We start from the raw sequence: 13,786 nt of genomic DNA on the forward strand, positions 1-13,786 counted from the left end.
TCAAATGTTTGTGCCTGCAGGCTCGGCTATGCTGTTTCCATAAGTGGTGCTGTTTAATGTGCACTTTTCGTGTGTTTCTCTGATGTAGAAGCAAGTGAAGTGATGCTATTTATTGTTTGCACGGATGCGGGCAAGCTCAGAGCTGTGTGCGGGAAACTAGCCTACAGAGACAGTGCCAGGTATTCAGACCTGAAAGGTCGGTAGGGCTGTGGTAAGATGTGCGCACAGTAGTGCGTGCGTCTGGAAGACCGGTAGGTTGTGGTTGGGTCCGTCATAGGCCAGGGTCTCTGACAGTCAGGTACGAAAGGCCGGGGTCAGAGACAGGACAGGCAGAGTACGACAGGGCAGTATCTCTGAAACGCCGGTGGGACTGGGGAAAAGAAAGAACACGTTAGTGCCTCCAACATGCCTACTGGTCAGGACTGAGAAAGATTATGCTAGACCGAGTGTTTCTGACAGGAGATGACAGTAGGGCTGGGGAAGGGACAGGACATTCCCTGTCTCTGAAAGACACTTGGGTCCGTGGTAGGAAAAGGACACACTGGTGCCTCTGGCTGTTATATAGACAGGACAGGCCGGTGCCTCTGAAAGCTCAGCTAGGCTGGAAAATGGACAGAGCGAGGACAGGCTGTTGTCTGTAGGGTACGGCAGAGACAGGACACCGAGATGTTTCCGGATATTCTGTAGGGAAGAGACAGAGAAAAGGCACATCAGTGTCTCGAAGGAGCGGATAGGAAAGGGGCAGCAGGTGTCGTTGACTGTTGGTTTGGGTGCAAAGACAGGCTGGGCCGGTTCGGTTCCCCTGAAAGGTCGATAGTTTGATACTGAACACAGTAGTGCCTAGTGACGTATCAGATGCCTGTTTTTTTAAATTTATTTATAGGCAAGAGGAGATTGAGCAATTTGCCCAGAACCGCAGGCTGCTGAGCCTACCGCGGGACTCTAACCTGGTTCCCAAGTTTCAAAGTCGGCAGCTGTGGCCGTTCGGATATATCCCTTTCTTCCCTGGAATGAGTGCATCTGCGCTGTCCGCCTGCTTGGCCATCTTTAGATCCAGCAGCAGCCCGGTCCAGCCCTGCTTGTCACGGGATGTAAAAACCTGGCAGACAGCTCTGGGACATGAGTAATGCAGCCTTTGTCTGAAAACTCCTTGGCTCTGCCCTCTTACTTGCTTCCGAGTCTCCCGGCGTAACATTTCCTGTTCTTAAAAGCCCCCAGAGTTTGAAATGTGGGCTCTGCCTGGTGCCCACTGCCATGGGGTAGCTCGTCTGGTGCCAGTATGTTCACCCGCGCCAGCATCCCCCGTCAGATCTGTGTAGGACGCCAGTAATCTCGGCCCTGGCTCCAGACAATGCATTGTTCGGCATCTCCCTTCCAAATGAACTTTGTTTCAGTCAGTTTTACGGACATTAAATCCTGCATGTCTTGTTATTTTATCATTACAGTCCCGCCTTGGGGTCCCCGCAGACCGACGCAACGGAGTCAAACGAGGCCGTGTTTATTTGTTTGCTTTGCAGTGGGTCTTAATGAAACACTTAAAGGGCAACACAGTTTTGTTTTTTGGTGTAGTTGTATCTGTGTGATATTGTGTTTCCGAACAGCGAGATGTCCGCTTGACTCTTGCAGGGCTCAGAACTAGCCAAGGATAGTTATACGGCAACCGCGCCAGTTTTGCCAGAGCGCCTGTATTTCAGAGCATGGTGCCAAGTCCGCGGTGATAATCCATTCCTGATGCTCCAATGATGTTATATCGAAATGTGCGGCGCTGTCTCGGTCTCAGCGTTTTCCTTACATACGTGTAGCTAACAGTTATATATCGCTGTGCTCCATAAGATATTATTATTACATTTAAACTGCAAACTGCAAACTGCAAACAGCTGTAATCAAGCCAATAGGTTGCCAGCATTTTAGCTTTGTCAGTGCTTGGTTTGTTTTGTCATAGTTTATGTACATTTTTATTGTTTCATGAGCTTTCGTGCCATCGCCAAAAATGTTAAAAATATTGGCTAAGTGCAATACATTATGTTGGTATCAAAAAGGTCGCATTGTAATAGTAGTCGGTGGCGCTGAAGGGAACTACTTTTCGTGTGAAGGTGCTCTCTGTGAAAGAGTCCAATGCAGCCACTCCCTGAAGTTAGCCAAGGGCTGATGTGGAGTGACCCATTGCCCCTTTATGTATGGAATAGTGGGCAGGAGAAATATGTGAAAGGCACAACAACTGGTCAATGTATGAAGAGGGCCCTGACTGAAAGCCCCTGTAAGTGTGTGTGTGTGTGTATATGTGTATATATATATATATATATATATATATATTCTCAAAAGCCTGGCTAATGCCAGACCTAAATACTTTTGAAAACATCAAAAGATCTGGCTAAAGTCGAAAACAAAAGAAAACGTTCACAAAGCCAGTAGGTCTCGCATTGGTAGGCTGATGAGTTGCCTATATTTTTTTAATTTTTATTGATAGCATATGCAACATAAATAAATAAATACAAAATAACATACAGCCACCTTAACATGGCTATCATATGCCGAGATTACATTTTTTTAAATAAAAAAACATTGACTGTAATAGTCATTTTACTTGTGATATTTTAAAATAACAGTTGTACCATGTAAGTTATTTGAAAAGTAAGCAAGAATAAGTCACCACCTAATCAATCAATACTCAAATTACAGGCTGCTACAACATTACAGTGCCACTTAAACACTTTATAATAGAAAGTTAAAATACGGAGACACAAAATAAATCCTAATTTAACTGGGCATCAGAGTGCATGCAAAATGAAAAGCTAATATTTAAAGTTAATACCAAAGAGAGACAAAATAAAACTCACTTTGAACCAGAAGGGAAAGGAACTACTTTTCAGTGTACATAAATAATGTGGAGGATTCCAAACTGAGGGGCACCCAGTACGACATTGTGAATATAGGCAATAAGTCCTTAAAACTTTCACAAAGCTTCTTTATTTGTATCCTAATGTAAAAAATACATGCAACACACCACTTCAAAAGGAGTTTTTTCATGGCAAATCAGTGATCTATCTGAATAAGTTCAATCACTTAGGCCACTTACTAGCATAGCATAGCATAGCACATCGTTGTGTGGGTGAATAGATTATTTAAACGTTCTCTTGTGCAGTCAGTTCACATATTAAGAGTTGAGACATCATAGATGTAGGAAAACCCATTGTCTCCAAATGTTCGTAGGTGTGTTTCCACATGTATATGATGCCATTCTTGCCAGGCACAGGTTTTGAGTAGCCTCTCAAAGTGTAAGGAGTCAGAAGGCAAAGTGGGCAGACTCATTGTGCTATGCTATATACTATGGTGGGAGGAAGCAACATTATAATGACAATTTAACAGATCATTGTATGAAGCACCTCACCAAAAGCCACACTCTGTACAACGTTCATACCTAACTAGTAAATTAAAACAGTCCATTTGTGAAGAAAGGCTCTGGATACAGTGGGACTCCTGAGCATTCCGATGAATATGGAAGAGGTGGGTGTTTAGTAGTATCCTGCATGGCAGGAGAGTGTGTATAGTCAATGGATCTGCTGGCATTTATATCCAGAAGGATATCGTGGCACCTAGAAGGTTTGGCTCAATGTTTTATTTTGGGGGGGGGGGGTGGAGGGGGCAGGGGGTCGGTTTGAATGATGGTGTTTTCGGGAATGAAGCTTTTTGATTGTGATACCGCTTTGATTTCATGAGATATTGAGGAGGTTCGCCAGGCTAAGATTTAGTGGAAATGCATTTACCAAAAGTTTTCCATACTAATGTGGTATGGTTAATTACCAGTCTTTAACTGGAGTTATCCACCTCAGCCTGAACACAGCACAAATGCAGGATATAACAAGCATTGGCTAAGCTAATAGGTTTTGCCTATGTGAGATCTGTTGGCTTTGTTGGAGTTGAGTGGCATAGAGTGGCATGGCATGTAGTAGAGTGTGATTGTGTGGCTTCAAGTGGAGTGTAATTGCATGTTGCAAAGTGCTTCAACTTTTCATTAGTGGTATAAAAATACAATGACAACTGAGTCGAGTGACATTGTGTGGAGTGGAGTGGCATTGTGTGACTTGGAGTGGCATTGTGTGACTTGGAGTGGCATTGTGTGGTTTGGAGTGGCATTGTGTAGCATTGAGTAGAGTGTGACTGTGTGATGTGCAGTAGGGTGGCATTGGGTGGTTTGGGGAGGAGTGGCATTGTGTGGCATGGAGTGGCAAGGAGTGGAGTGGCATTGGGTGGACTACACTGATTGGAGTGGAATGGCATTGTGTGGAGTGGAGTGGTATTATGTGACTTGGAGTGGAGTTGTGTGAAGGGGAAGGGCATTGTGTGGCATGGAGTAGAATGGGAGTGGCTTTGTGTGGAGTGACGTTGAGTGGCATTGTGTGGAGGGAAGTGGTGTGGCATGAGTGGAGTAGCATTGTGTGGCATGGAGTGGGCTGACATTGCATCCTATGGAGTGTAGTGGAGTCATGTAGAGTTGCATTGTGTGGCATAGAGTGGCATCATGTGCAGTTGAGTAAAGTGGAGGAGCATTGTGTTGATTGAAGTGGAATTGTGTGGTGTGGAGTGGCATTGTGAAGTATGGAATGGAGTGGCATTGTGTGCAGTGGAGTGGCATTGTGTGCTTTGTTTATAAACAAATTAACATTAGACCAGCAGGGACTAGTGAATGAGGCACTAATATGTGTTGTAACCAGTTGAGGATAAAGGAGGCAGAGCCAGACAATGTTATGGAGCTACACATGTAAAAAGCCTTTTTCAAACAGGAGTCTCAGACTTGCTAAGTAGTCAATCATGATAAAGAAGGTCAGTGTGTAACAATCACCAGATTCTGCAACTACGTAATGGAATCAATAGCACACATAGATTGCTGCAGTCCTGAATTTTCATCTGCACGCCACACTCTGCTCAGGTCAGTGTTTTTAAGAAGTGCAATTACAACATGCAAAGATGCACTAGTATTCTGCTTTACACCACAGACCTTGCACGATTTGGAAAGTTTATTAGTATTGTAAACAATAAAATTTAATCAGTATTGCCTCACAGTTTTAAAATCACTCAAGGGATGACTATTAATATTTTAAAGAACTGTAAGATTACTAGTAAACTTTGCAGTTGGAAGCAATGGCAAAACCACCACTTCTCCTGTACAGGTGTGTAAGTCATCCCTCTGGCAGTCCTACCAAGTCCTCAAGGCAGGGTGCAACATAAGACACAGACAGGACTTGTGCTTTATATGTCCTAGCAGTAAGACATGCAAAACTACAGTTTTTACTGTGGAAGTATTTAGATGCCCTATTTGCGAGTACAGGGTTACACGCTCCTCAGGTGAGCTAACTCCTGACTGGTGCAACAACAGTGGGCACTCCAAGGAATCAAACAACTCATTACATTAAGCTTGACTTGATTCTCAAGTTGAAATTAATGTAACTTATTGCAGTGTGCAGCATTAGCAAAGCTGCCACTTGGTTTGCCTTTAAAATTCCTGTGCCTTACTGGGCACACATGTAGTCTTTTCCAGGATACATCTTTCTTGGCTCCTGGAGAGATGTGCCAATGACTCTCGGGAAGGAAAACTATGAGGGATTGCAGGCCACAGAGGTGTCCACTCCCTCCTGCAGGATGTCCCAAAAGGCAGACTTTAAAGGTGACGTTGCCTTGGGAGGATAGAGTAACACCAATGGAGAGGGCTGCCCCATTGCTGAGGTAGAAGGGCTGGCACAGGGAGCAGAGGTGAAACTAGTTGCCAAACCATAAAAAGAGGGGCTGTGTCTGCCCCTCAGAGGGGAGTTACTAGCTTTGGAGGGATTGGCCTGTGACATGACAACGGTCGGTAGTCCAGTGACGACTGGACTTCAGCCAGACTGGAGAGGTCTTCATGAGGCATAGCCCCTGCAAACAGGACCATCTCATCATCTTTGTGGACCCAGGAATCCCACCAGGAAGATCCCCGTCAACCACATCACCTCCACAGCATCCTTAGAGCATTTACAATATCCTTCATCCCTTGCATTAGAACTGTACACCTTTTCACTAGAGGTGCAACAGGGAGAAATATCTTTATTTCTCCTCATTGTTTCCTCTTTTTAACCAGCACATGTATAAAGAGGAAAAAGTCTTAGAGGATTGTTTTTATGCAGGAAGGTGTACTTTCCTGCACAAAAACAATCGTGCCTGTAGCGCAGATACCCTTGCTCTATGGCGCAAGAGTGCATGTGCTGGCGCTAGGTAGAGGACAGAAATGCACTATATCTTGATAGATATGGTGCATTCCTGCCTTCTCTCACTCATGCAGCAGAGAGCAGCAAGTTGTCTTGCTGCATTGCATTGCATGAAAAAATGTTCAACAGGCCCTAGGTGTGCATGTATTCCGAACCCCTTTATGACCCATTGATAGGCAGTGTGAGAAATTCACACTCCATTCGTCCTGAACTCCACAGCTCTAAACAGTGGTCCACCTCAACCTGAACTCTCACTGCTACATAAGCACAACTCTTTTATCACTACGCTCTATGCATTAGTAATATGTTGCATGAATAAACCTCAGAAATACACCATACTGGAAAATACAAATACTATTAGGGAATGCAAGAGTAAGTAAAACATGACATATAAACATAAACAAAAACCCTGTCCCCAAACTGAGAGGGCAGTGTCTGTTTTTGCTAGCAGTGAAAGGACACAAGAGAAGGCAGGGCATTTAAAGATGCCCCACCAGTGCCTAGTCTGGAGTTCCCCTGTGCTACAATTTTGGTGAAAAGGTTAGAAATCTGCCTTGTCAATAGCTTAACCTCCCTTTTTGTGGTCTAGCTTGACAGAGCAGCTCTCACCAGAAAATTATGTGAGCATCACTAGAGAGGGTCTTTGACGCTGCCCATATGTTGGGAGATAATGTTTTCATTGTGCTTCCACAAAAAAGTGACCACTCGCCATAAAACTGTGATCATTTTATTTATTTATCCAGCTGCCTGAGCTTGAATTTTCAAGGCCTCACACATAACATTGTAATGCTATTAAAATGTCTTAGATAACTATATAATTTATGGTGTTTTTATTTGGCAGAAGCACAGATGGGAGGAGGTCAGCTATTAACCTACATAGATGTTTAGGTCTGGCTTAACAATGCAACTGTCACCTCACCTTTTAAGCTATGCCAATATAATTTTACAGTGCTTTGCTACAGCACAAATACATTTCCATTCCCGTGCTATTTACATGTAATGGTTCACATTACCATACAACATTCCTTTAAAGCCAGACCTGTTGACATTTCCAGTGATAGTTTAACTTTCCTTCCAGTATATTTGCTGCCTGTGTGTGCTGCTAATCTACTTTTCCTGGCAGTTATTTTACACCAGACATACACAGTATTTTCTTTTAACACAGTAGCTTCTTTACAGTTTCATTTACCGTAAGGGATAGCAATGAATACACAAAGTGCTATTAAAGCACCACACTGCTGCCTGTGAACAAGAAAACTGTTAATATATTTACATATACATATTTATATATTAATTTACCTTAAAAGGGGATCCTAAAAATAAAAGAATAAAAGCACTAACATTTAGGTCCTATCCTACAGGCATCAAAGTGTCTGCTACAGCCTTGCAAATGTGCCAATACCTGAAGAGTTTCAATGTGGAAAAGCAATCTGCAGACAACTGGGTGATAAAATGACTGGGGGAGGAACCACATTTTCAGCCTGTGATGATGCTAAGTAAACGAGGACCCTTCAATTAACTGACAGCTGTCATTAGCAAGGACCTGGCAGGCAATCGATTTTCTGCAATAATCTGGACATCTGAATTTAAAGAGCATTCTATGTTAATGAGAGAGCTCAGGCTATGATATGTAGAACAGTTGGCTTGCCAGGAATAGTGCAAAAATGTTAATTGCTCCAGGCAGAGCAAAATTTAGCTAATGAAGCATCTACACAAGAACACTATGGTGCTCATTATGACATCAGTGGTAAAAAACGCCTACTGCCGCGGTGACGGCCGCCAAAATATCACCACCGCAGCTACCATCCGTCCACCGTATTATGAGCACTTCCTGACTTCCGCCACAAGAAGAGTGGAAATCCGGCAGTATTCATGGTGGTGGACGGTGGTAAGCTGGCACAGCTACCACCAGCACCGTCACGCCACGCCACACCAGTAGAAAGCTGCCAGCCATATTATGACAATTCACACGGCCTGGAGGTGTTCTGCTGGCGGGGTGCTGCTGGTGGTAGCAGGGCCCCTTCCCGTTCCCTGCTAGAAGACCTCTTCGCTCAAGGTAAGTTGGGCTTTCGACAGGGGGGGTGGGAGGGGGGTATTGTGTGTGTCTGAGTGTGTGCATGAATGTGTGAGTGAGTGTGTGAATGTGTCTGTGTGTGTTGTGTTGTTTGAGTGGTTGTATGCGTGTGAGTGAATGCGTGTAAGAATAGTGAAGTGAGTGCGTGTCTGCATGTCAGTGTGATCGTTGTAAGAATGTGTGTGAGCATGTCTGGATGTATGCATGTATGAATGTGTGTATGCCAGTGTGAGTGATTGGGTGCATGCGTGGTGTGTGTCTGCAGGTGTGTGCATGTATGGGGGTGGGGGGTGTCTGAGGATCGGAAGGGGTTGCAGGGTGTGTGTCTGAGGATCGGAAGGGGTTGGGGGTGTATGTCTGAGGATCGGAGGAGGGTGTGGGGTGTGTCTGAGGATCAGAGGGGGGTGGGTGTGTGTGTCTGAGGATCAGAGGGGGTGGGGGTGTATGTGTGAGAATTGGAGGGGGGTAGGGGTGTTTGGATGGAGGGGGGGTTTCAGGTGAGTGTTGGGGTGTGGGGGAGCCACCTACTGGTGACAGGAATTCCTTCCCTGTCACTGGTAGGGCCTACCGCCATGGTTTTCGTGGCATTGCTAACGCCACAAAAACCATGGTGGTAGGCAGGCTCATAATGCCACCGGCAGTACTATGCAAGCCGCCAGGCTGGAGATACACATCTCTGGCCCAGTGGCTCATACTGTTATGGCGGTATGAGTGGGGAAGTGGCGGGTTGGCTGCAGCCAACCCGCCAATCTCATAATGTGGCAGTAGGTACCGCCAGCCTGTTGGTGGTCATACCGCCACATTAACACTCACCTCCGGGGTCATAATGACCCCTCTATGTTTTTATAGTCTTTTAAAAACAATTTTTTTAAAATAAATTGGTGCCTAGTGGAAGCCATAAGGCAACAACATTGCTAAGGCTTTATGGACCGGTCAAACCTGGAATCTTAAACTACCAGTAATGCAAAAAGTATCCTTTTCATTGTTTAGTTTTTCCTAGATAGCAGTTTCTCAACAAACTATATTTATCTTTCTAAATGTTTCAAAACTGATTTTCAACATTAAACACATTGACAATGTTATAAATGAAAAGCCCACAACCAGTGATGCCATCAAGGGCCCTTAACTTACACCCAGAGCTATAAGAACATATGGTCAGGGTCATGAGGACAGGCGCCAGTGGGGTCTATTCATTCAACTAAATCACACAGCAGCAGAGAGAAAAAAAAACAGATTCCCCTTTCCTAAGTATCTTCGATTGTTTCCCCTGCCTTGAAGTGTCAAACCTCTCAAGGAGGTCTGTCGTCTGTCTTAGTATTTAAGGTTTTAATCACATGGTCCCATTTAGTCGCATCCACCTGCCCCCTGACCGGGCATTGGTGTGCGGTTAAAGTTGTCACCCTCCTTCCATCCATTTCAGCAACTCTCTCATCCAGGTTCTAACTGGGTGAGGCTGAGGCATCTTGCAGAATATAACTAATGTGGGTCTTGGTCAGCAGCTATGTTAAATCTACAAATCAGATTTTTTAATTTTACTGCTTTGGTTTTTGGTTTTAGCCAAACATGATAACCTCAAGAGTAAGTGTGTGATTTTTTTTCTTGTACTCACTTTCACAAAACTCAGAACCATCTTCCAGAAGGAATGAATGTCTGGGCAGTTCCAAAACATATGTTCTAAGTCTGCCTCATGGCAATGATACTGTTACAGTGGTGCATGTCCTGTGTAGCCGCTTAGCAGATACGTATACTGTATGAAGTACTTTAAATTGAATAATTTTAAATTGAAAATTCGATGGTATCTTTGAAGGATATTGATTTAAGAGTAAAACAACCACCAGCATCTCTATCCCATAACCCCTTTAGAGAGCAAACATCTATCACTGATTGTAGTGCAGGCTGTGAAATAGTAAAGTGCTACCTTTAATGGTCCCACTGTAAGTTAGTATACTTTGTAATGTGTCATGAAGGGTTGGTTCCAGATCTACTTATCTCCAAGTGGATTTTATGTGTAGTATTAATGACCTGAATGTTAACAAATGTCTCACCGGAATCTGTGTACTTTGTCACAGTTCATTCTTCAAATGTAAGAAGATTGTTATCAACAAATAAATTATTATGTTGGTTGCAAGTGCCACATTGTGGCTCTTGTAACACATACTCCTCACTCCAACACCAACTTAAGGAAGCAGTGATCTGATATTCAGAGGTTAACATTAGGCTCTGGGTTTGCAAGTTGCAAAGAAACACAAAAATCATGTATGCAGCATAAAAACATGAATATTAGGGATGTGCTCTCTTGCCTGGGTGCATAATGCATCATATGCCAACCAGTCTTCAACTGGAACACCAGCTAGTGAGTTTGAATCCCAGCTGAGCTGCCTGAGTATCTTGTAATCCCAGTAGTAATCTGTCTTTGTCTGTCAAAGAACTCAGTTAAAGTCCCCCACCTTCCCCAGATCCCATCACACTCTGGGTCTTGGATAGCTAACCCGGAAACAGTCTGAAAAGGCCTGCTGGTTCGGAATGTAAATGTTTACCATTCTGATTTGATGCCCATCCATGTTACCCTCTAGGATAGTGTAACTTCCCTCTCCATTACTAATGTGTTTAATCACTCAAATGGGATCACCAAGTCCAATCAAGTGAGCATACCTCAGGCAAAGGAAGAATATGTAGTGCTCGATAACTGTCCCCTCCATCTGCGCATCAACCTCTCCAGCTCTTTTTTCGCTTCCATGAAGGCAGTTTCAGTGGTATTTCTCTTAGTTATGTATGCATGCCTCTTGGTCAAACCTCCCAACCCCCTCACATTCAACGTAATTAGATTATATTTGTGAGTTCTGACTGACCATTCAAAATCTAGAATTTGAAAGTAATTGAACCCCAGTAGTCTTGAGAACAACCCTCAGAGGATTATCCCCAGTCTGCTTTCTTGGAGAGGGGAAAGTCCCCTTGGGCAAGGGCCAGTGGCCTCCCATTCAAGGGCAAGACCACCTTTCTGCCTCTCCAATGTGTCTCCCAAAGGGGGTGAAAGGCCTACTTTATACCAGGGATTATAATCAAAAGGGGTGGGGCAACCCACCCTGGCATATAGCTATGACCCAACTCAAAGTGGAAATATAATTCTCTCTGCAGAACTGGGAGGTAACTGGGGGTTTTCCTAATCTGTTCCCCCATGTGGTTGAAAGCCGACTAGACAACACATAAATAATTTTATTTTGTTTAAAAAAAGGGGATCTAACCTACCGTGGCATAGGGCGTGGCCCCAACCCAAAGGAAGCAAAACGGTGTTTCTACACCCCCAGGAGGCAGACTGGGGGTTTCCCCCAATCTGCCTCCGTGACTGGGGGGATAGTAGAAAGCCCACTAGATCCCAGTGATATTTAATCAAAAAGAAGTTACCTCAATTTGTCCCAGGTGGGAGGGGATGTGGGCTGCAAAAAGCACACTAGACTCCAGGGATATATATGTTGGGATATATATGTTGGGATATATATGTTTTACTTTTAGTAAAAAAAAAGTGGGTGTGGGTGGACCACCCTAGTGTTACACACCCCTAAAGCGCCAACAGTCTTTCTGCCCACCTATGATGCACAGCATCCCCATCCTCATTGCAAGCAAGACAAAATGTGGATTATCTAGAAATACCCTGGACTTTCCTATGTGTTTAGTTTTCATAAATGTTTTGGTTTAGTAGGTTTCCCTGGGTGGCAGTGGAGCCTGGACCTAAAATCCACAGTTAGCCACATTGACAAAAAGGGTTGGCTTTGAGTGGAAACAATTGATCTGCCCATATTGCACTTTTGGGCCTTTTCTGTCGGGGGTGCTGGGTCCACCTATACAAAGGGGACACCATTTGTACTGAGACAAGTATGGGAACAGTGGGTGGTAGGATATTTGTTGATTCCCATAGATTTTGGAACTTTCTCTCACAGAAATATAAGGAAAATGTGTATTTTTGCAGAAGCTGGAGTTAGTCAAGGTCTTATGGGCAAGAAAACATCATGTGATCCATGCAAGTCAGTTTCTGGTCCAGGGAGGACCTGGCTTGGCAGTTCAGTCTGGACTGTTCCCATGAGGAAAAGGGTCAAGACTGATTTGTATATGGCTGGGTCCAAACTGGGGTGGCATGGTGAGCAAAAGAACGATGGATTAAACCCAGATCTGTGACTGGGGGTGAGTGTTTGCATTGTTCAACACTCCGCCCATCATCTTTTTGTGTTGCTATCCATGCAAGTCACACCACACTAGTCTTTCAGGGTGTCTAATTGTCAGAAGTGTTTATATTTGGAAGGTTTCTCTAGGTGGCGGCTGTGCTAGGGCCCAAATTCCACAGCTACCCATATTTTTTAAAAACTAGTTGATTTTGCTGGGTGAAATGTAATGTCTCTCGGTCACATTTTGGGGTGTTTTGTGTTGCAGGTGCTGCGCCTAGCCACACAAGTGGGGTTCCACTTTTATCTGGAGAAGCGCGGGCACAAAGGATAATAGAACATTTACTGTTATCAATTGGCCAATTGTATTTCTCTTCCAATTGTAAGCCAGTGTACAAGAAAGAATGCATTTTACAAAAGGCTTTCTGAATCACATGATAGTCTAGGTAATCCCAAATTCAGAGGTGTACAAATAACCTTTGTTCATAAACTCAGTAGCTTGAATACATTTCTGAATTCATAGGTTTCCTTCATTAGATTTTGTCACATGAGTTACTCCTTGGCAGCCAATGAAGAATCATTGAGAGCTGCAGCTTAGTTTTTGGTTTTGGTTATTGTGTGGTTTTGAAAAACCTACAACCTATATATACCCTTGTGATCAGAAGGGTATGATGAGCATAACAGTATATTGCTTTTGTAAATGGGCTACATTGACAAATGAAAACATTATCACCAATTGCTACTTTTACTACTTTTTAAAATTATTTTGTCATTTCAACGATTCGTGTCTTTGGGAAAACCTTGAGTTACCTACAGAAATTACCTTCCTGAATTCGGAATTGTGTGTACTTTCTCCGAAATATATAGATTTTCAGGACCACCCATAGATTTCTTACTTGTGTCCATCCCAAACTGGAAGTATGTTGAAAGCACAAAATGTAGGAAAAATGGATTACATCTAAGAAAATGCAAACACTGTGGTAAAAATGTTTTTTGATACAAGTCTTCTTGTACTGAAAGTTGGGAAGATGGTGATCCTAGCACAGCAAACCTTTCAGTGATGCAATTTTAGTGAAAAAAAATCATACACTTTTTTTACACCATGTTTCCCCAAACCCCTCCAAATATAGCTATATTTTGCCTATTTTCTCAAGGCCATCCTCAAATCTTGTGTACTTTTAGAATCCTTAGGGTGTGGAAAAAAAGGATGCAAATTTGCCATGGATACCTATGCGGAAAAAAAGTTAAAAAGGCATAAGGGAGAAGTACCCCTAGTGTAAACATTCATTGACATGGCCAATACGTCTCGCAATTGCTTTGAT

At 43.6% G+C, this 13,786-nt stretch overlaps 1 protein-coding gene across 2 annotated transcripts in view; it reads left to right on the forward strand.

Annotated features, from left to right (window-relative positions):
- EGFLAM (EGF like, fibronectin type III and laminin G domains) overlaps positions 1-13,786 on the forward strand; it is a 563,129-nt gene that overhangs the window by 516 nt on the left and 548,827 nt on the right. The gene's annotated exons all lie outside the window — the stretch shown is intronic.

This window comes from Pleurodeles waltl, chromosome 1_1 (genome assembly GCF_031143425.1).
Source record: "Pleurodeles waltl isolate 20211129_DDA chromosome 1_1, aPleWal1.hap1.20221129, whole genome shotgun sequence".
In the NCBI taxonomy this organism is placed as follows: Eukaryota; Metazoa; Chordata; class Amphibia; order Caudata; family Salamandridae; genus Pleurodeles; species Pleurodeles waltl.